Source organism: Triticum urartu, chromosome 1, assembly GCF_003073215.2.
Source record: "Triticum urartu cultivar G1812 chromosome 1, Tu2.1, whole genome shotgun sequence".
Taxonomy (NCBI): domain Eukaryota; kingdom Viridiplantae; phylum Streptophyta; class Magnoliopsida; order Poales; family Poaceae; genus Triticum; species Triticum urartu.
Window position 1 is genome coordinate 104,132,081 of NC_053022.1, and position 23,350 is coordinate 104,155,430.

Sequence of the window (23,350 nt, forward strand, 5' to 3'; positions counted from 1 at the left end):
AAACTACTTCGAAAGATATAAGTGAAGATCAATGAGTAGTTGAATAATTATATAACTATGTGAAGACTCGCTAACATTTAAGAATTTCAGATCTTGGTATTTTATTCAAACAGCAATTAAATCAAAAGAAAATAAAATGACGCTCCAAGCAAAACACATATCATGTGGTGAATAAAAATATAGCTCCAAGTAAAGTTACCGATCAACGAAGACGAAAGAGGGGATGCCATCCGGGGCATCCCCAATCTTAGGCTCTTTGTTGTCCTTGAATATTACCTTGGGGTGCCATGGGAATCCCCAATCTTAGGCTCTTGCCACTCCTTATTCCATAGTCCATCGAATCTTTACCCAAAACTTGAAAACTTCACAACACAAAACTTAACAGAAAACTCGTAAGCTCCGTTAGTATAAGAAAATAAATCACCACTTAGGTACTGTTTTGAACTCATTATAAATTCATATTGGTGTAATATCTACTGTATTCCAACTTCTCTATGGTTCATACCCTCCGATAATACTCATAGATTCATCAAAATAAGCAAACAACACATAGAAAACAGAATCTGTCAAAAACAGAACAGTCTGTAATAATCTGTATCAAACGTATACTTATGGAACTCATAAAATTCTTAAATAAATTTTTGGACGTGAGGAATTGGTCTATTGATCACCCGCAAAAAGAATCAACCTAATCGCACTCTACAGTAAAAAATGGCAGCTAATCTCGTGAGCACTAAAGTTTCTGTTTTTTACAGCAAGATCGCAAAAACTTCACCCAAGTCTTACCAAAGGTTCTACTTGGCACAAACACTAATTAAAACATAAAACCACATCTAAACAGAGGCTAGATGAATTATTTATTACTAAACTGGAGCAAAAATCAAAGAAAAAAAAATAAAAATTGGGTTGCCTCCTAACAAGCGCTATCGTTTAACGCCCCTAGCTAGGCATGATGATTTCAATGATGCTCACATAAAAGATAAGAATTGAAACATAAAGAGAGCATAATGAAGAATATGACTAGCACATTTAAGTCTAACCCACTTCCTATGCATAGGTATTTTGTGAGCAAACAACTTGTGGGAACAAGAATCAACTTGCATAGGAAGGTAAAACAAGCAATTCTTCAAGATTTTCAACACATAGAGAGGAAACTTGCTATTGTTGCAATTCCTACAAGCATATGTTCCTCCCTCATAATAATTTTCAGTAGCATCATGAATGAATTCAACAATATAACCATCACATAAAGCATTCTTTTCATGATCTACAAGCATAGAAAATTTACTACTCTCCACATAAGCAAAATTCTTCTCATTCATAATAGTGGGAGCAAACTCAACAAAATAACTATCATGTGAGGCATAATCCAATTGAAAACTAAAATCATGATGACAAGTTTCATGGTTATCATTATTCTTTATAGCATACATGTCATCACAATAATCATCATAGATAGCAACTTTGTTCTCATAATCAATTGGAACCTCTTCCGAAATAGTGGATTCATCACTAAATAAAGTCATGACCTCTCCAAATCCACTTTCATCAATTTAATCATCATAAATAGGAGGCATGCTTTCATCATAATAAATTTGCTCATCAAAACTTGGGGGACGAAAAATATCATCTTCATCAAACATAGCTTCCCCAAGCTTGTGGCTTTGCATATCATTAGCATCATGGATATTCAAGGAATTCATACTAACAACATTGCAATCATGCTCATCATACAAAGATTTAGTGCCAAACATTCTAATGCATTCTTCTTCTAGCACTTTGGCACAATTATCAGAATCCTTATTTTCATGAAAGACATTAAAAAGATGAAGCATATGCCGCAACCTTAATTCCATTTTTTTATAATTTTCTTTTATAAACTAAACTAGTGCTAAAACATGAAAGTAAAAGATTTGATTGCAAGATCTAAAGATATACCTTCAAGCGCTAACCTCCCCGTCAGCGGCGCCAGAAAAGAGCTTGATGTCTGCTACACAACCTTCTTCTTGTAGACGTTCTTGGGCCTCCAAGTGCAGAGGTTTGTAGGACAGTAGCAAATTTCCCTCAAGTGGATGACCTAAGGTTTATCAATCCGTGGGAGGCGTAGGATGAAGATGGTCTCTCTCAAACAACCCTGCAACCAAATAACAAAGAGTCTCTTGTGTCCCCAACACACCCATGGTAAATTGTATAGGTGCACTAGTTCGGCGAAGAGATGGTGATACAAGTGCAATATGGATGGTAGATATAGGTTTTTGTAATCAGAAAATAAAAAAATAGCAAGGTAACTAAAGATAAAAGTGAGAGAAAACGGTATTGCAATGCTAGGAAACAAGGCCTAGGGTTCATACTTTCACTAGTGCAAGTTCTCTCAACAATAATAACATAATTGGATCATATAACTATCCCTTAACATGCAACAAAGAGTCACCCCAAAGTCACTAATAGCGGAGAACAGACAAAGAGATTATTGTAGGGTACGAAACCACCTCAAAGTTATCCTTTCTGATCGATCTATTCAAGAGTCCGTAGTAAAATAACATGAAGCTATTCTTTCCGTTCGATCCATCCTAGAGTTCGTACTAGAATAACACCTTAAGACACAAATCAACCAAGACCCTAATGTCACCTAGATACTCCAATGTCACCTCAAGTATCCGTGGGTATGATTATACGATATGCATCACACAATCTCAGATTCATCTATTCAACCAACACATAGGACCTCAAAGAGTGCCCCAAAGATTCTACCGGAGAGTCAAGACGAAAACATGTGCCAACCCCTATGCATAAGTTCACGAGGTCACGGAACTCGCAAGTTGATCACCAAAACATACATCAAGTGGATCACGTGATATCCCATTGTCACCACAGATAAGCACATGCAAGACATACATCAAGTGTTCTCAAATCCTTAAAGACTCAATCCGATAAGATAACTTCAAAGGGAAAAATCATTTCATCACAAGAGAGTAGAGGGGGAGAAACATCATAAGATCCAACTATAATAGCAAAGCTCGTGATACATCAAGATCATGCCGAATCAAGAACACGAGAGAGAGAGAGAGAGATCAAACACATAGCTACTGGTACATACCCTCAGCCCCGAGGGTGAACTACTCCCTCCTCATCATGGAGAGCACCGGGATGATGAAGATGGGCACCGGAGAGGGATTCCCCCCTCTGGCAGGGTGCCGGAACGGGTCTAGATTGGTTTTCGGTGGCTACGGATGCTTCTGGCGGCGGAACTCCCAATCTAGGTTTCTTTCTGGAAGTTTCAGTATATATAAGAGGTTTTGGCATCGAGAACAAGTCGGGGGGTCTCTGGGCTGTCCACGAGGTAGGGAGGTGCGCCCAGGGGGGTGGGCGCGCTCCCCACCCTCGTGGGCAGCCTAGGACTCTTTTGGCCCAACTCTTTTACTCCATGGCCTTCTTCTGGTCCAAAAATAAGTTCTGTGAAGTTTCAGGTCAACTGGACTCCGTTTGATTTTCCTTTTTTGTAAAACTCAAAAACAAGGAAAAACCAGAAACTGGCATTGGGCTCTACGTTAATAGGTTAGTCCCAAAAATCATATAAAATTGCATATAAATGCATATAAAACATCCAAGGTTGATAATATAATAGCATGGAACAATCAAAAATTATAGATACGTTGGAGACGTATCAGCATCTCTATTGCCTCAGGAGCTTCTGCTAGTTCTTCAGCTCCACCCAATTCATCAACTGGCCCCTCTCTGCTGAATAAAAAGGCCACTGCTGGATGAGCTCTCGACCAAGTCCTCACAAGAAGCAGGTCACCTTTCAAGTACCGTCCGAAGATGACGAAGCTGATGATGAGGAACTTGCTGAAATCATCAGAGGCATGCAGCTCGAGGCCGCTAGAGCCAAAGACAGCAATGTGCCATTGATACTGGATCCAAAGTTGATCCTAGACTTCATCGACCTATGGCACAAGGATCCCAACACACCTTTGCCAGAGAAGAACCTCACTCCTGGTCAAAGTCATGTTTTGACTGCCTTCATTGATGAGAAAAAATGGAAATTTGAACAGGAAAGGAGGGTGAAGAAAGCGCAGTACAAGAAAGAGTGCTTTCTGAAGCAAAATGTTCTAAAGCTTTCACTTGAAGAACTTGCTGCTCTTCAATCTAAGATCAAGAAACTAAGTGATGAATTTGATCGCTACTATGCTGACTGGCTTGGTGCCAAAGTCAGATTTGTCAAGATAATTGAGAAGTTCACTTCCAATGTTGCAGCCCTAACGCAACAAGAAAATCCTCGGGCTGAGGCATCTGCTCGGCCTACTGAAGAGCATGCTAGCACCGCTGATGAAAATCAGGCTGTTGAAGATACTCAGAGTACCAGGGCTGATGATTGTATTCCAGCCGCTGAAGAAATTGCCAGGGCAACCACTAGTGTTGCGCCTAAAGAAAATGAAGAAGTCAGGGCAACTGCATCAGTTGTGCCTGAAGTTATTGAACCAAATTCCTCTGCTCCTCCTACACCTACCCCAACTCCGATCCTTCCATCTGCATCAGATGTGAAGAAGACCAAGGCTGCAGAGCGTGCAGCTATGAAGAAAAGGAAGGCATCAACTGCATCAGATTCTTCAGCTCCGAAGAAGATGAAGCCGCTGACTAGCTCTTTTGACAATCCAATTGATGTTGTTCCTGTCTCATCCATGCCATCAAAGGACCTTGTTCCTTTTGATAAAGAATATGAGATCCCAAGTGGATCTGATGATGACAATCCTTCTGCTGCTTCTTCAGAGTAGTTGGATGAAGAAATTGAAGCGGTTGCAATCCCTTCAACCCTAATAGTCTCATCGCCCATGCCTCAGTTCACTGCTGAAGAGGCCGGCGTTGAGGAAATGAGTGGAGAAGATGAGGATGTGGACATTGGGTGCACAACGCCAGTTCTGAACAATGAATTTTGGGAAAGTCAGCACCCTGATTCTCCTCTGTTCACATCCCTTCAACAAATTCCTCAGTACCCAGTGAACACTGAAGTACAGATGGGATCTGAAGAACCTCATGCCACACCGTCTGTCCATGCAGAGATTCCAGCCACAAGTGCTGAAGAAAATGTTAATGAAGAATTGAAGACCCAGGCTGTCACTGAAGAAGAAGCTGAAATTCCTCAGCCAGTGGATCCTGAGATAGCGATTCTTGAGGTAGTGATGCAATTGACCGATACCCCTCAGCCCAAGCCAAAGGATCCCTTCTCAAAGAAGCATAAATTCAAGGCTGATGACTTCTTCAGCGAACATGTGTTCTTCACAGACTATAACCCTTATGACTATATTCGTCTTAGAAGGAAGCGCTTCTGGACTGCCATCCAAGCAAATTTTTATTCTTCATTGCTCTTAAACAAGGACAAAGTCTTCGACCATGAGCATATTCCTCACGTGGACATGGAATCACTGCCTTGCTTCACCCCGGTCCTCAGTGTGCTTCATGATGCAGGACTGCTCAACTTTTGCACGGATATTTGCGATTGGAATGAAGATCTCATTCTTCAATTCTATGCAACTCTGCATATCACAGGCGATGCTAACGATGTGAACACTTGGGTATTGGACTGGATGATAGAAACACACATTTCAAAGCACTGACCTCTGAATTACTTCATGCCCTGCCTGTCAGTCCTCCCCTTGAAGGTGCTCGTTGCATCTATCATGAACCTGAACTCACTGCCCATTACATGCAAGTGCTAATGAAGCCTCTGAAGCCGGGTCAAGCTCCAAGGACCAAATTCCTCGTGAAGGAATTGTTGTTTGTGCCTAGAACTATCTATCTCATTCTGACGAAGACATCGAGTCCAATCAAAGGCCACGATTCAAATGATGAAGAAGTTGTTGGCATCATGAAGAATCTGCTATTCAATATCATACATGGAATTCCTATCAACTACCATGATTTCTTCATGAGGACTCTGAAAAATGTTGCCCTCTCTCCATTTGAGTTGAAGCCTTATGCTCCTTGGATTATGAGATTCCTCAGAACTAGGTCTTCACTCAACTACAAGGCTGATTTTCATAATCATGTCAGTTACTTGCCCCCCATTGAAGTCCTCAAGAGGACATTTTCCTCATCTGATGAAAAGGGCAAGGCTACTGCAATTATTGATGAAGGCATTCGTCCATTGGATGGTCAGTTTCGCAAAGCTGCATCTTACTCCACCAATGATGACTCTGCCACTCATGACTCCAGCGCAAATGCTTCTAAGCAAAATTCTCAAGGCACAGCTCCAAGGGTGATGACTGACCATGAGCTTCTTCTTAGTCTTCACCAGAAGGTGGATCGAAACCACAAATGGTTTAAGCTTCAGTTTGGTTCTATTCTTCACAACATGACTGCTACAGACAATGCAGTGAAGAAAAACCATTACTACCTCCATGAAGTCTTCGGTCGCACCTGGGCAATTTTGTCACATCTGTATGGTGAAGATGATCTGAAGCAAATGGGTTTCAAGCAGGACTTTGAATGGTCTCAGCCGCCACCGGCGAAGAAATTCAAGAAGACTAAAGTTCCTTCCTTGGTAGCCAGCTCATATTCTTCATCACGCGAAACCGATGAGCATGAAGACTTGGACGACACTGCGGTAGGCCCTACAACAACAAATGACCCCAACAACGCTGGCGCTCCTCCATCAACTTGATATTCTTTAGGGGCGCTATTCCTCATTTTCGATCCTTTTGGTCATTTGATGACAAAGGGGGAGAAATTTGAGTTAGTCTTCAAGCGGGTCTATCTATATGGGCGGTTTTTTTGCAAAGTTACAACTCTCGTTCTTCTGAGACTTTATTCGATGGAGTTGTAAACTTAAACTCTATGGTGGTCTGATACTTTTGTTGAGTTTTTCTGCATGCTTATTCCTCATTAATGTTAATGCACGCATGCTGAATTACATCGGTCATCATATTTCATCATGCATTTCAAATTCTTCATGTTATATGTTAAATGTGTGTATAGATTACAAGATATAGGGGGAGATCTCCATGATTCTACCCTTCAAAGTGTGCGTTGCTTCAAAAGCTAATTCCTCACTATGCACTCTTTAGGGGGAGTTCTTCTATATCTTGCAATCAAATTCCTCAATATCAATATTTACACTTCATATGTTTATCCCCGTTGAAAACTTAACCTATATTGTCATCAATCACCAAAAAGGGGAGATTGTAAGGGCATCTAGTGCCCCTTAGAGATTTGGGTGTACTGAAGACTTATAGGTTAAGGGATTGATGCGTTTGTGACTGTACACAGGTCTATAAGTCTATGAGGAGTTTGATATTTACAGAGAAAGTCGACCCCTAAAAATGAAGTTCTTCGACTGAAGACTTTGGATTTCTGAAGACTATGAAAGTGGAGAAATTGGTGTGATCCTGAAGACTTGGTATTCATTCGAGGAACATGAAGCGTGAAGACTTTTGTTTTCATAGTTTCATTTTCTCTTTCTTGAGTCATAGGAAACACCGTATTGTTAAAGGGTTGAGGAAATACTAAGGAAAAATTTCCAAGTGATGCTCAACTCAAATCCTACACCTACCAATCCCTTCGAGTGAAGCCATTGGAAATCTCATACAGCTCAGTCAATTTCTTCAGTGATAGAGACGAAGTTCTTCTGGTCTCTGAGGAATTTATTCTGACTGAGGAGTTAGGAATTCATCACTGCGGATTGCCAACACAATGAGGAACATGATAGCCCTGAGGAATTTGATACTCAAAATTCCGACCGTTGTTGTGCTATGTGCCAGCTGTCCCAAAATATCTACCCACCTAACGGTCATATCATTGAAGGGCATTTATGTCTTATCATGTCGGGCTGCTCCCTAGGCTATAAATAGCCCCCCCTACAACCACTAGCTGGTTGGCTGCTCCGAGAGAAACTGACACTTGTCATTTGAGAGCATCCCATCCTCCGAGGACTTTGAGTGAAAATCATCAAGTGAGGAAAACCCAAACCCAAACACCTTCAAACCCAAAGTGATTGAGCATCACTGAAGAGATTGATCCTGCGTGGATCCGACGCTTGTTACCTTTGAAGAATGTGGATCTTCCAGATGGTTAGGCGTCATGGTCTAGAGTATCCAAGAGGAAATTGTGGATCACTGAGTGATCGAGTCTGTGAAGGTTTGGAAGTCACCTGAAGACTTACCACGAGTGATTGGGCGAGGTTTGTGTGACCTTAGCTCAAGGGGAATACGGCGAGGACTGAGTGTTCAGGACTGCGTGTTCAGGACTGGGTGTCCGGGACTGTGTGTCCTCAGGTTTAAATACCTAGCCGCCCTACCAGACGTACAACTGTCACAACAGTTGGAACTGGTCTACCAAATCATTGTCTTCACCGAGCTAACTGGTTCCATTTCCTCAACCCTTCCATTTCCTCATTTCTGTGTTGTGTGCTTGTTCATATCTGTTTGAAGACTTTGGCTGAAGACTTTCTCTATTTCCTCAGCTCAATTTCTCCAGTCTGCTTGTCTTCATTCTGTTTTGTCCTGTGTTTATGCTTTCTGTACTCTGTGCATCATGAAGACCATGCTTATGTTTTGTTATGTTTGCATCTGAGTACTTATTCCGCTGCAAGTAGTTCTTCACTCCGGAATTTTCTCACCCGCAAATTCCTCAGTGAAGAATTCATAAAAATCACCTATTTACCCCCCTCTAGTCGATATAACGCACTTTCAATTTCATTCAGATATTAGTATTTCAACATATTTCCCTTTATGCATAAGTTTTTTTTCTCTTCATGAAATTTTTCATTTTTAAGGATACGAGGCTAGAAGTTATTGGTTCTTTCCAAATGAGTTTCAGCTACTAAGTTTGAGTAGTTGTAATTTTACAATACAATACTAATATCTAAGGCACTCAATTTTTAGCATTGTTACCTTTTCCAAGAACTACAAACAAATGAACTTGCGACACAAATTCATAGCATGTCTTACATTGACATTTGTAACAATCGGGAATAATCACCTAGATATGTTCGCCTATTATATTCTTGTGCATCATATGCATCTCATCCGCATTTGCATCAGCATCATGCTGCATTATTTGGATATTCTATTTCACCATTTTGTTTAATGATGAATAAGTAAATCCCCCCCCCTCTCTTTTTGAATTCATCGGCCATTAATCAAATCCCGGGGGGGAATCAAATTCATGGACAGTTTTTGAAATTAAGATTTTTTAAAATCTCAGTTATATTTTTTAAATTGAGATTCATGAACAGTTCTCAAAGTAAAAAAGAAAGAAAGAAAACAAAATTAAAAAGACGAAAGAAGGAAAACGAAATAAAAGAAGCGCCCAACCCCCACATGGGTTGGTCCAAAGTGTGCAGGGGTGCGTGATTGGTGGCTATTCATCCACCTACACACGAACAAAATAGGGGCTCACGCCAGAGCATGGATCAATTGCCTATTGGATTGAGTTGGGTAAGTAGGCATCGCCCCTGAAGAAAACTTAGCGAAGGCATTGCGGCACACAGATCTCTCATCGTTGCGTCACCCTTGTTGCCGATCAATTCGCCTTAGACCTGACCTTCGTCGTCCAGATCATGACAGGAATGGTAGGTCGAGATTTTATTGATAACTATTTTAGGGGACAATTTATAAAGATTTTAGTGAATTGATTGTGCATATTTAGAGTTACTTGCTTTTAAATTTCTTCAATGTCATGCCATCTACAAAAGTATGCATTCGATGGTGAGAGCAAAAAAAAGAGAAAACATGTATATGAGTAGATAGAATCCCATAAAGGATAAGTTGATTTATATAAGAGAACACACTTCAACAAAACTACGATGAGCCGGCAATAGTTGTTGTGCAGGAAAAAAACTAAACTTAATCCAGAAGATGAGGATTCTAGAGAAGACAATGTTGGCATCAACATCGATGATAACAATGTGAATAGTAACTATGATCTCATATATATTTAATTCATGTAACTGCTAATCATTTGTATTGAGGAGGACCCATTTTTATTAGATTTTATGAACCAATAAATTAGGGTAATATTAAAGGGTGTGCTAGGTCTCAGTCGGCTCAGACTTAACAAATGCTTGTCAAGTGACATACATATAAGAAGAAAAAAGGAAAAACTGAAGAAAAAAACATTGTACAAATATCAATGCAAGATCAAAGGAATATTGTATCGACTGGGACATAACAAAGTCTCAATCAACCGAGACTTAGCAAAACTAAATGTTAAATGGCATTACTATATACTCCCTCTGTTGTAAGATTTGTGTCAAGTCAAACTTTTGAAAACTTTGATCAAATTTATATTAAAAATATCAACGTCTACAATACCAAATATATAATATAAAACTAATGATTTTATTTGCTACTGAGAATGTTAATACTTTTTCTTTAAGTTGGGTCAAATTAAAAATATTTGACTCTAAGACAAAACTTATCAGTCTCGCTAAGTCTCAGTCTTTTTTTAGGATTATCAAGCTTTATTAATCAAATACCACATATTGTGGCATACAAGCAAGATCAAGGGATTGGCCGAACCAAACGTGGCATCCCAGACCTAAAGACAATGAGTGCTTGGCTAGTTTATGAGCTTCTATATTCGCCCTTTGACTTTCAAAAGAAAATTTACATTAAAACAAACTGGAATATGAGTTGATTGAAGGAAATATGCCCTAGATGCAATAATAAAGTTGTTATTTTTATTTCCTTATATCATGATAAATTTTTATTATTCATGCTAGAATTGTATTAACCAGAAACTTAGTACATGTGTGAATACATAGACAAACAGAGTGTCCCTAGTATGCCTCTACTTGACTAGCTCGTTAATCAAAGATGGTTAAGTTTCCTAGACATGGACATGTGTTGTCATTTGATGAACGGGATCACATCATTAGATAATGATGTGATGGACAAGACCCATTCGTTAGCTTAGCATTATGATCGTTACAGTTTCATTGCTACTGCTTTCTTCATGACTTATACATGTTCCTCAGACTATGAGATTATGCAACTCCCGAATGCTGGAGGAACACCTTGTGTGCTATCAAACATCACAATGTAACTGGGTGATTATAAAGATGCTCTAAAGGTGTCTCCGATGGTGTTTGTTGAGTTGGCATAGATCGAGATTAGGATTTGTCACTCCGTCTATCGGAGAGGTATCTCTGGGCCCTCTCGGTAATGCACATCACTATAAGCCTTGCAGGCATTGTGACTAATGAGTTAGTTGCGGGATGATGCATTACAAAATGAGTAAAGGGACTTGCCGGTAACAGATTGAACTAGGTATGAGGATACCGACGATCGAATCTCGGGCAAGTAACATACCGATGACAAAGGGAACAACGTATGTTGTTATGCGGTTTGACCGATAAAGATCTTCGTAGAATATGTAGGAGCCAATATGAGCATCCAGGTTCCGCTGTTGGTTATTGACTGGAGATGTGTCTCGGTCATGTCTACATAGTTCTCGAACCCGTAGGGTCCGCACGCTTAACGTTCGATGACGATTTGTATTATGAGTTATGTGATTTGATGACCGAAGTTTTGTTAGGAGTCCCGGATGAGATCGGGGACATGACGAGGAGTCTCTAAATGGTTGAGAGGTAAAGATCGATATATTGGAAGGCTATATTCGGACATCGGAAAGGTTCCGAGTGATTCGGGTATTTTTCAGAGTACCGGAGAGTTACGGGAATTCGCCGGGAGAAGTATTTGGCCTTATTGGGCCATACGGGAATAAAGGAGGCAGGCCAAAGGGAAGGAGGCGTGTGCCCCCCCATGGGTCCGAATTGGACTAGGGGCAAGGGGGCGCCGCCCCCTTGCCCTTTCCTACTCCCTCTCTCTTTCTCTCTTTCTTCTCTCCTACTCCGGAAAGGAAAAGGGGAATCCTACTAGGACTTGGGAGTCCTAGCAGGACGCCCCACACTTGGCGCGCCCCCTCTAGGGCCAGCCTCCTCCTCCTCCTCCCTCCGTTATATACGTGGGCAGGGGACACCCCAAAGGCACAACATACAATCTCTTAGCCGTGTGAGGTGCCCCCCTCCACAGTTACACACCTCGGTCATATCGTCGTAGTGCTTAGGCCAAGCCCTGCACCGGTAACTTCATCATCACCATCACCACGCCGTCGTGCCGACGAAACTCTCCCTCGGCCTCAACTGGATCAAGAGTACGAGGGACGTCACCGAGCCGAACGTGTGCAGATCGCGGAGGTGTCGTACTTTCGGTACTAGGATCGGTCGGATCATGAAGAGGTACGGCTACATCAACCATGTTTTCATAACGCTTCCGCTTACGGTCTAAGAGGGTACATGGACAACACTCTTCCCCTCTCGTTGCTATGCATCACCATGATAGGTCTTGCGTGTGCATAGGAAATTTTCTGAAATTACTGCGTTCCCCAACAGTGGCATCCAAGCCAGGTCTATGCGTAGATGTTATATGCACGAGTAGAACACAAAGGAGTTGTGGGCGTGGGTATATACATATTGCTTGCTATCACTAGTTGTTTATTGATTCGGCAGTATTGTTGGATGAAGCAGCCCGGACCGACATTACATGAACGCATTCATGAGACTAGTTCTACCGATGTGCTTTGCACACAGGTGGCTGGCGGGTGTCAGTTTCTCCAACTTCAGTTGAACTGGATCCAATGAATAGGGTTCTTTCTGAAGATCAAAAAGCAATCACTATACCATGTTGTGGTTTTTATGCCGTAGGTAAGAACGGTTCTTGATAAGCCCGTAGCAGCCACGTAAAACTTGCAACAACAAAGTAGAGGACGTCTAACTTGTTTTTGCAGGGCAAGTTGTGATGTGATATGGTCAAGACGTGATGATGTATAAATTGTTGTATAAGATGATCATATTTTGTTAAAGTTATCGGCAACTAGCAGGAGCCTGCCTTATGGTTGTCTCTTTATTACATAATATGCAAGCGCCATATAATTGCTTTACTTTATCGCTATGCGATAGCAATAGTTGCAAAAACAATAGATGGCGAGATGACCATGTGACAACACATTGATAAAGATCAAGATGATGGAGATCATGGTGTCAAGCCGGTGACGATGGAGATCATGACGGTACTTTGGAGATGGAGATCAAAGGCACAAGATGATGATGGCCATATCTTATCACTTATATTTGATTGCATGTGATGTTTATCCTTTATGCATCTTATTTTGCTTAGTTCGACGGTAGCATTATAAGATGATCTCTCACTAAATTTCAAGGTACAAGTGTTCTCCCTGAGTATGCACCGTTGCGACAGTTCTTCATGCTGAGACACCACATGATGATCGGGTGTGATAACTCTACGTTCACATACAACGGGTGCAAGCCAGTTTTGTACATGCAGAATACTCAGGTTAAACTTGATGAGCCTAGCATATGCAGATATGGCCTCGGACTGAGACCGAAAGGTCGAGTGTGAATCATATAATAGATATGATCAACATAGTGATGTTCACCATTGAAAACTACTCCATCTCATGTGATGATTAGACATGGTTTAGTTGATATGGATCACGTGATCACTTAGATGATTAGAGGGATGTCTATCTAAGTGGGAGTTTTAAGTAATATGATTAATTGAACTTAAATTTATCATGAACTTAGTCCTGATAGTATTTTGCATAACTATGTTGTAGATCAATAGCTCGCGATGTAGCTCCCCATTTTTTTTGATATGTTCCTAGAGAAAAACTATGTTGAAAGATGATAGTAGCAATGATGCGGACTAGGTCTTGATCTGAGGATTATCCTCATTGCTGCACAGAAGAATTATGTCCTTGATGATGCACCGCTAGGTGACAGGCCTATTGCAGGAGCAGATGCACACGTTATGAACATTTGACAAAGCTCGGTATGATGACTACTTAATAGTTTAGTGCACCATGCTTTACGGCTTAGAACCGGGACTTCAAAAATGTTTTGAACACCACAGAGCATATAAGATGTTCTAAGAGTTGAAATTGGTATTTCATACTCATGCCCGTGTCGAGAGGTATGAGACCTCTGACGGTACTTTGCCTACAAGATGGAGGAGAATAGCTTAACCAGTGAGCATGTGCTCAGATTGTCTGGGTACTACAATTGCTTGAATCAAGTGGAAGTTAATCTTCTAGATACGATAGTAATTGACAAAGTTCTCTAGTCACTATCACCAAGTTACTAGAACTTAGTGATGAACTATAATATGCAAGGGATGATGAAAGTAATTCCCAAGCTCTTCGCGATGCTGAAATCGGCGAAGGTAGAAATCAAGAAATAGCATCAAGTGTTGATGGTTAACAAGACCACTAGTTTCAAGAAAAGGGCAAAGGGAAAGAAAGAGGAACTTCAAAGAAGAATAGAAAGCAAGTTGCTGCTCTCATGAAGAAGCCCAAAGCTAGACCCAAGCCTGGAACTGAGTGCTTCTACTGCAAAGGAAATGGTCACTGGAAGTGGAACTGCCCTAGATACTTGGTGGATAAGAAGGATGGCAAAGTGACCAAAAGTATATTTCATATACATGTTATTGATGTGTACTTTACTAGAGTTTATAGCAACCCCTTAGTATTTCATACTGGTTCAGTTGCTAAGAGTAGTAACTCGAAACGGGAGTTACAAAATAAACAGAGACTAGTTAAGGGTGAGGTGATGATGAGAGTTGGAAGTGATTCCAAGGTTGATAAGATCACCATCGCACACTCCCTTTACCTTCGGGATTAGTGTTGAACCTAAAATAAATGTTATTTGGTGTTTGCGTTGAGCATAAATATGATTGGATCATGTTTATTGCAATACAGTTATTCATTTAAGTCATAGAATAATTGTTGTTCTATTTACATGAATAAAACCTTCTATGGTCATACACTCAATATAAATGGTTTATTGAATCTCGAACGTAGTAATACACATATTCATAATATTGAAACCAAAAGATGCAAAGTTAATAATGATAGTGCAACTTATATGTGGCACTGCCATTTAGGTCATATTGGTGTAAAGCGCATGAAGAAACTCCATGCTGATGGACTTTTGGAATCACTTGATGCTTGCGAACCATGCCTCATGGGCAAGAGGACTAAGACTCCGTTCTCCGGAACAATGGAGCGAGCAACTGACTTATTGGAAATAATACATACTGATGTATGCGATCCAATAAGTGTTGAGGCTCGCGGCGTGTATCATTATTTTCTGACCTTCACAGATGATTTGAGCAGATATGGGTATATCTACTTAATAAAACATAAGTCTGAAACATTTGAAAAGTTTAAAGAATTTCAGAGTGAAGTGGAATCATCGTAACAAGAAAATAAAGTTTCTACGATCTGATCGCGGAGGCCAATATTTGAGTTACGAGTTTGGTCTGCATTTGAAACAATGTGGAATAGTTTCGCAACTCACGCCACCTGGAACACCACAGCATAATGGTGTGTCCGAACGTTGTAATCGTATTTTATTGGATATGGTGCAATCTATGATGTCTCTTACCGATTTACCACTATCGTTTTGGGGTTATGCATTAGAGACAGCTGCATTCATGTTAAATAGGGCACCATCTAAATACGTTGAGATGACACCGTATGAACTATGGTTTAGCAAGAAACCTAAGTTGTCATTTCTTAAAGTTTGGGGTTGCGATGCTTATGTGAAAAAAGTTTCATTCTGATAAGCTCAAACCCGAACTGGAGAAGTGCGTCTTCATAGGATACCCAAAAGTAACTATTGGGTACACCTTCTATCACAGATCCAAAGGCAAGATATTCGTTGCTAAGAATGGATCCTTTCTAGAGGAGTTTCTCTCGAAAGAAGTGAGTGGGAGGAAAGTAGAACTTGATGAGGTAATTGTACCTTCTCCCGAATTGGAAAGTAGTTCATCACAGAAATCAGTTCAGTCATTCCTACACCAATTAGTGAGGAAGCTAATGATGATGATCATGAAACTTCAGATCAAGTTACTACCGAACCTCGTAGGTCAACCAGAGTACGGTCCGCACCAGAGTGGTATGGTAATCCTGTTCTGGAAGTCATCTTACTAGACCATGACGAACCTATGAACTATGAGGAAGCGATGATGAGCCCAGATTGCGCAAAATGGCTAGAGGCCATGAAATCTGAGATGGGATCCTGATACGTCTCCAACGTATCTATAATTTTTGATTGCTCCATGCTATATTATCTTTTGTTTTGGACATTATTGGGCTTTATTATCCACTTTTACATTATTTTTGGGACTAACCTATTGACCCAGAGCCCAGTGCTAGTTCCTGTTTTCCCCCTTGTTTCAGTGTTTCGAAGAAAAGGAATATCAAATAGAGTCGAAACGGAATGAAACCTTCTGGAGAAGTTATTTTTTGAAGGAAAGCAACTCGGGAGACTTGGAGTACACGTCAAGAAAGCAACGAGGAAGCCACGAGGTAGGGGGCGCGCCCACCCCCCTAGGGTGCGCCCTCCAGCCTCGTGGGCCCCTCGTGGCTCCTGTGATATACCTCTTCCTCCTATATATCTCCATATACCCTAAAACGATCGGAGAGCAGAATAGATCGGGAGTTCCACCGCCAGAAGCCTCCGTAGCCACCGAAAACCAATCTAGACCCATTCCGGCACCCTGCCGGAGGGGGCAATCCTTCTCCGGTGGCCATCTTCATCATCCCGGTGCTCTCCATGACAAGGAGGGAGTAGTTCTCCCTCGGGGCTGAGGGTATGTACCATTAGCTATGTGTTTGATCTCTCTCTCTCTCTCTCTCTCTCTCTCTCGTGTTCTTGATTTGGCACGATCTTGATGTATCGTGAGCTTTGCTATTATAGTTGGATCTTGATGTCTAATACACAACCTTCTTCTTGTAGACGTTGTTGGGCCTCCAAGTGCAGAGGTTTGTAGGACAGTAGTAAATTTCCCTCAAGTGGATGACCTAAGGTTTATCAATCCATAGGAGGCATAGGATGAAGATGGTCTCTCTCAAGCAACCCTGCAACCAAATAACAAAGAGTCTCTTGTGTCCCCAACACACCCAATACAATGGTAAATTGTATAGGTGCACTAGTTCGGCGAAGAGATGGTGATACAAGTGCAATATGGATAGTAGATAAAGGTATTTGTAATCTGAAATAATAAAAACAGCAAGGTAGCAAGTGATAGAAGTGAGCGTAAACGGTATTGCAATGCATGGAAATAAGGCCTAGGGTTCATACTTTCGCTAGTGTAAGTTCCCTCAACAATAATATCATAATTGGATCACATAACTATCCCTCAACATGCAACAAAGGGTCACTCCAAAGTCACTAATAGCGGAGAACGAACGAAGAGATTATGGTAGGGTACGAAATCACCTCAAAGTTATTCTTTCCAATCAATCCGTTGGGCTATTCCTATAAGTGTCACAAACAGCCCTAGAGTTCGTACTAGAATAACACCTTAAGACACAAATCAAACAAAACCCTAATGTCACCTAGATACTCCAATGTCACCTCAAGTATCCGTGGGTATGATTATACGATATGCATCACACAATCTCAGATTAATCTATTCAACCAACACATAGGACCTCAAAGAGTGCCCCAAAGTTTCTACCGGAGAATCACAACGAAAACGTGTGCCAACCCCTATGCATAGGTTCATGGGCGGAACCCGCAAGTTGGTCACCAAAACATACATCAAGTGAATCACGTGATATCCCATTGTCACCACAGATATCCACGGCAAGACATACATCAAGTGTTCTCAAATCTTTAAAGACTCAATCCGATAAGATAACTTCAAAGCGGAAACTCAATCCATTACAAGAGAGTAGAGGGGGGAAGAAACATCATAGGATCCAATTATAATAGCAAAGCTCGCGATACATCAAGATTGTATCACCTCAAGAACACGAGAGAGAGAGAGAGATCAAACACATAGCTACTGGTACATACCCTCAGCCCCGAGGGAGAACTACTCACTCCTCGTCATGGAGAGCACCGGGATGATAAAGATGGACTCCGGAGAGGGATTGCCCCCTCTGGAAGGGAGCCGGAACGGGTCTAGATTGGCTTTCGGTGGCTACGGAGGCTTCTAGCGGCGAAACTCCTGATCTATTGTGCTCCTGGATGTTTTTAGGGTATATGGAGATATATAGGCGGAAGAAGTACGTCAGGGGGGCCACGAGGGGCTCACGAGGGTGGAGGGCGCGCCCAGGGGGGTGGGCGCGCCCCCCTGCCTCGTGACCTCCTCGCAGATCCCTTTGATTTTCCTTTTCTTCGAAATCCTAAAATAGGGTAAAAGCAGAAACTCGCACTGGGCTCTGGGTTAATAGGTTAGTCCCAAAAATGATGTAAAAGTGTGTAATAAAGCCCATAAACATTCAAAACGGTATATAATATAGGATGGAGCAATCAAAAATTATAGATACGTTGGAGACGTATCAACATCCCCAAGCTTAATTCATGCTCGTCCTCGAGTAGGTAAATGATAAAAACAGAATTTTTGATGCGGAGTGCTACTTGGCATAATTTCAATGTAATTCTTCTTAATTTTGGTATGAATATTCAGATCCGAAAGATTCAAGACAACAGTTCATATTGACATAAAAATGATAATACTTCAAGCATAGTAACTAAGAAATTATGTCTTCTCAAAATAACATGGCCAAAGAAAGCTATCCCTACAAAATCATATAGTCTGGCTATGCTCTATCTTCACCACACAAAATATTTAAATCATGCAGAACCCCGATGACAAGCCAAGAAATTGTTTCATACTTTTGATGTTCTCAAACTTTTTCAATCTTCACGCAATACATGAGCGTGAGCCATAGATATAGCACTATAGGTGGAATAGAGTGGTGGTTGTGGAGAAGATAAAAAGGGGGAAGATAGTCTCACATCAACTAGGCGTATCAACGGGCTATGGAGATGCCCATCAATAGATATCAATGTGAGTGAGTAGGGATTGCCATGCAACGGATGTACTAGAGCTATAAATGTATGAAAGCTCAAAAAAAGAAACTAGTGGGTGTGCATCCAACTCGCTTGCTCACGAAGACCTAGGGCATTTTGAGGAAGCCCATCATTGGAATATACAAGCCAAGTTCTATAATGAAAGATTCCCACTAGTATATGAAAGTGACAACATAGGAGACTCTCTATCATGAAGATCATGGTGCTACTTTGAAGCACAAGTGTGGTAAAAGGATAGTAGCATTGTCCCTTCTCTATTTTTCTCTCATTTTTTATTTTTTTTATTTGGGCCTTTTCTCTTTTTTATGGCCTCTTTTCTTTATTTTTTTATTTGGGATTCTTTGGCCTCTTTTATTTATTTTAGGTCCGGAGTCTCATCCCGACTTTTGGGGGAATCATAGTCTCCATCATCCTTTCCTCACTGGGCCAATGCTCTAATAATGATGATCAACACACTTTTATTTTTCTTACAACTCAATAATTACAACTCGATACTTAGAACAAAATATGACTCTATATGAATGCCTCCGGTGGTGTACCGGGATGTGCAATGACTCATGAGTGACATGTATGAAAGAATTATGAATGGTGGCTTTGCCACAAATACGATGTCAACTACATGATCATGCTAAGCAATATGACAATGATGGAGTGTGTCATAATAAACGGAACGGTGTAAAGTTGCATGGCAATATATCCCGGAATGGCTATGGAAATGCCATAATAGGTAGGTATGGTGGCTGTTTTGAGGAAGGTATATGGTGGGTTTATGGTACCAGCGAAAGTTGCGCGGTACTACAGAGGCTAGCAATGGTGGAAGGGTGAGAGTGCGTATAATCCATGGACTCAACATTAGTCATAAAGAACTCACATACTTATTGCAAAAATCTGTTAGTTATCGAAACAAAGTACTATGCGCATACTCCTAGGGGGATAGATTGGTAGGAACAGACCATCGCTCGTCCCCGACCGCCACTCATAAGGAAGACAATCAATAAATAAATCATGCTCCGACTTCATCACATAACGGTTCACCATACGTGCATGCTATGGGAATCACAAACTTCAACACAAGTATTTCCCAAATTCACAACTACTCAACTAGCACGACTTTGATATTATTATCTCCATATCTCAAAACAATCATCAAGCATCAAACTTCTCTTAGTATTCAATACTCTATATGAAAGTTTTTACTAATCTTGAATACCTAGCATATTAGGATTTTAAGCAAATTACCATGCTATTAAGACTCTCAAAATAATCTAAGTGAAGCATGAGAGTTCATCTATTTCTTCAAAATAAAACTACCACCATGCTCTAAAAAGATATAAGTGAAGCACTAGAGCAAACGGCAAACTACTCCGAAAGATATAAGTGAAGATCAATGAGTAGTCGAATAATTACGCAACAATGTGAAGACTCTCTAACGTTTAATAATTTCAGATCTTGGTAATTTATTCAAACAGCAAGCAAAGCAAAATAAAATGACATCTAAGAATAGCAAACATCATGTGAAGAACAAAAACTTAGGATCAACCGAAACTAACCGATAGTTGTTGAAGAAGAAAGGTGGGATGCCAACCGGGGCATCCCCAAGCTTAGATGCTTGAGATTTCTTGAAATATTATCTTGGGGTGCCTTGGGCATCCCCAAGCTTGAGCTTTTGTGTCTCCTTAATTCCTCTCATATCATGGTCTCCCTAAATCTCAAAAGCTTCATCCACACAAAACTCAACAAGGACTCGTGAGATAAGTTAGTATAAACCATTGCAAAAACCTTATCATACTCTACTGGAGAAAATCACTAAAATTATTATTCAACATTGCATACTAAATGCCTCTGCATATTTAATAGTCCTATCCTCAAATAGAATCATTAAAGAAGCAACCATGTGCAAACAATGCAAACATAACAGCAATCTGTCTAAACAGGATAGTCTGTAAAGAATGCTGCAACATCCATACTTCCCTAGCTCAAAAAATTATGAAATAAAATTCCCACTGTAGTAAATTTATCAGATCTTAATATGCCAAAGGTTTCAAAATTTTATCACATTCTGACTTTTCTAGGGAATTATTGCAACAGCGGTAAACTTTCTGTTTTCAAACAGCAACATGTATACTTGTAACATAGGCATAGTGGAGGCTATCAATGCCACTTTTATTGAAATAAAAGATGCAAATTTTTTTTCTAAATAACAGCAAGCAAATACTAACAAAATAAATTGACACTCCAAGCAAAACACATATCATGTGGCGAATAAAAATATAGCTCCAAGTAAAGTTACCGATGAATGAAGACGAAAGAGGGGATGCCTTCCGGGGCATCCCCAAGCTTAGGCTCTTGGTTGTCCTTGAATATTACCTTGGGGTGCCTTGGGCATCCCCAAGCTTAGGCTCTTGCCACTCCTTATTCCATAATCCATCGAATCTTTACCCAAAACTTGAAAACTTCACAACACAAAACTTAAAGTAGAAAACTCATGAGCTCCGTTAGTATAAGAAAATAAATCACCACTTAAAGGTACTGTAATGAACTAATTCTTTATTTATATTTGTGTTAAACCTACTGTATTACAACTTCTCTATGGTTTATAAACTATTTTACCCTAGCCATAGATTCATCAAAATAAGTAAACAACACATGAACAACAGAATCTGTCAAAAACAGAATAGTCTGTAGTAATCTGGATCAAACGCATACTTCTGGAACTCATAAAATTCTCAAATAAATTGCTGGACCTGAGTAATTTATCTATTAATCATCTTCAAAAAGAATTAACTAAATATCACTCTCCAAATAAAATGTCAGCAATTCTCGTGAGCACTAAAGTTTCTGTTTTTGACAGCATGATCAACAAGACTTTCCCCAAGTCTTCCCAAAGGTTCTACTTGGCACAAAACTAATTAAAAACATAAAACTACATCCAAACAGAGTATAGATTAATTATTTATTACTAAACAGGAACAAAAAGAAAGTAACAAAAATAAAATTGGGTTGCCTCCCAACAAGCGCTATCGTTTAACACCCCTAGCTAGGCATGATGATTTCAATGATGCTCACGTAAGAGATAAAAATTGTAACATAAAGAGAGCATCATGAAGAATATGACTAGCACATTTAAGTCTAACCCACTTCCTATGCATAGGGATTTTGTGAGCAAACAACTTATGGGAACAGTAATCAACTAGCATAGGAAGGCAAAACAAGCATAACTTCAAAATTTTAAGCACATAGAGAGGAAACTTGATATTATTGCAGTTCCTACAAGCATATATTACTCCCTCAAAATAATTTTCAGTTGTATCATGAATAAATTTAACAATATAACCAGCACCTAAAGCATTCTTTTCATGATCTACACGCATAGAATTTTTATTACTCTCCACATAAGCAAAATTCTTCTCATTTGGGATAGTGGGAGTATCATAAGAGACTTGAATACTATAAATTGTCTCCACATTAAAAGAGTAATGATTTCAATGATGCTCACATAAGAGATAAAAATTGTAACATAAAGAGAGCATCATGAAGAATATGACTAGCACATTTAAGTCTAACCCACTTCCTATGCATAGGGATTTTGTGATAAAACAACTTATGAGAACAATAATCAACTAGCATAGGAAGGCAAAACAAGCATAACTTCAAGATTTTAAGCACATAGAGAGGAAATTTGATATTATTGCAATTCCTACAAGCATATATTCCTCCCTCATAATAATTTTCAGTAGCATCATGAATGAATTCAACAATATAACCATCACCTAAATAATTCTTTTCATGATCTACTTGCATAGAAAATTTACTACTCTCCACATAAGCAAAATTCTTCTCATTCGGAATAGTGGGAGTATCATAAGAGACTTGAATACTATAAATTGTTTCCACGTTAAAGGAGTAATGTTCAGAGAAAGGGTACTCATAATCATGACTAGTTTTATAAATGTAATCATCACTACTCTTTATAGCATAAGTTTTGTCACAATAATCATCATAAGTAGCAACTTTGTTCTCAGCATAATCGATTGAAACCTCTTCCAAGATAGTGGATACATCACTAAATAAAGTCATGACCTCTCCAAATCCACTTTCATAAATATTATAAGATTCAACATACTCCAAAATAGTGGGATCATTACTTCCTAAAGTTGACACTCTTCCAAACCCACTTTCATCAATATAATCATCGTAAGTAGAAGGCATGCTATCATCATAACAACTTTGCATATCAAAACTTGAGAGGCTAAAAATATCATCATTATTAGACATAGCATCCCCAAGCTTGGGACAAACATTAATTGCAGCAAATATATTCTCAAATATGTCATCCTCATAGCTTCCCCAAGCTTGGGCCTTTTCATATCATAAGCATAATCACTCTCATCATTAATAGTATAGATAGCACCAATAGTATAGCAATTATAATATTCTTCCAAGCAA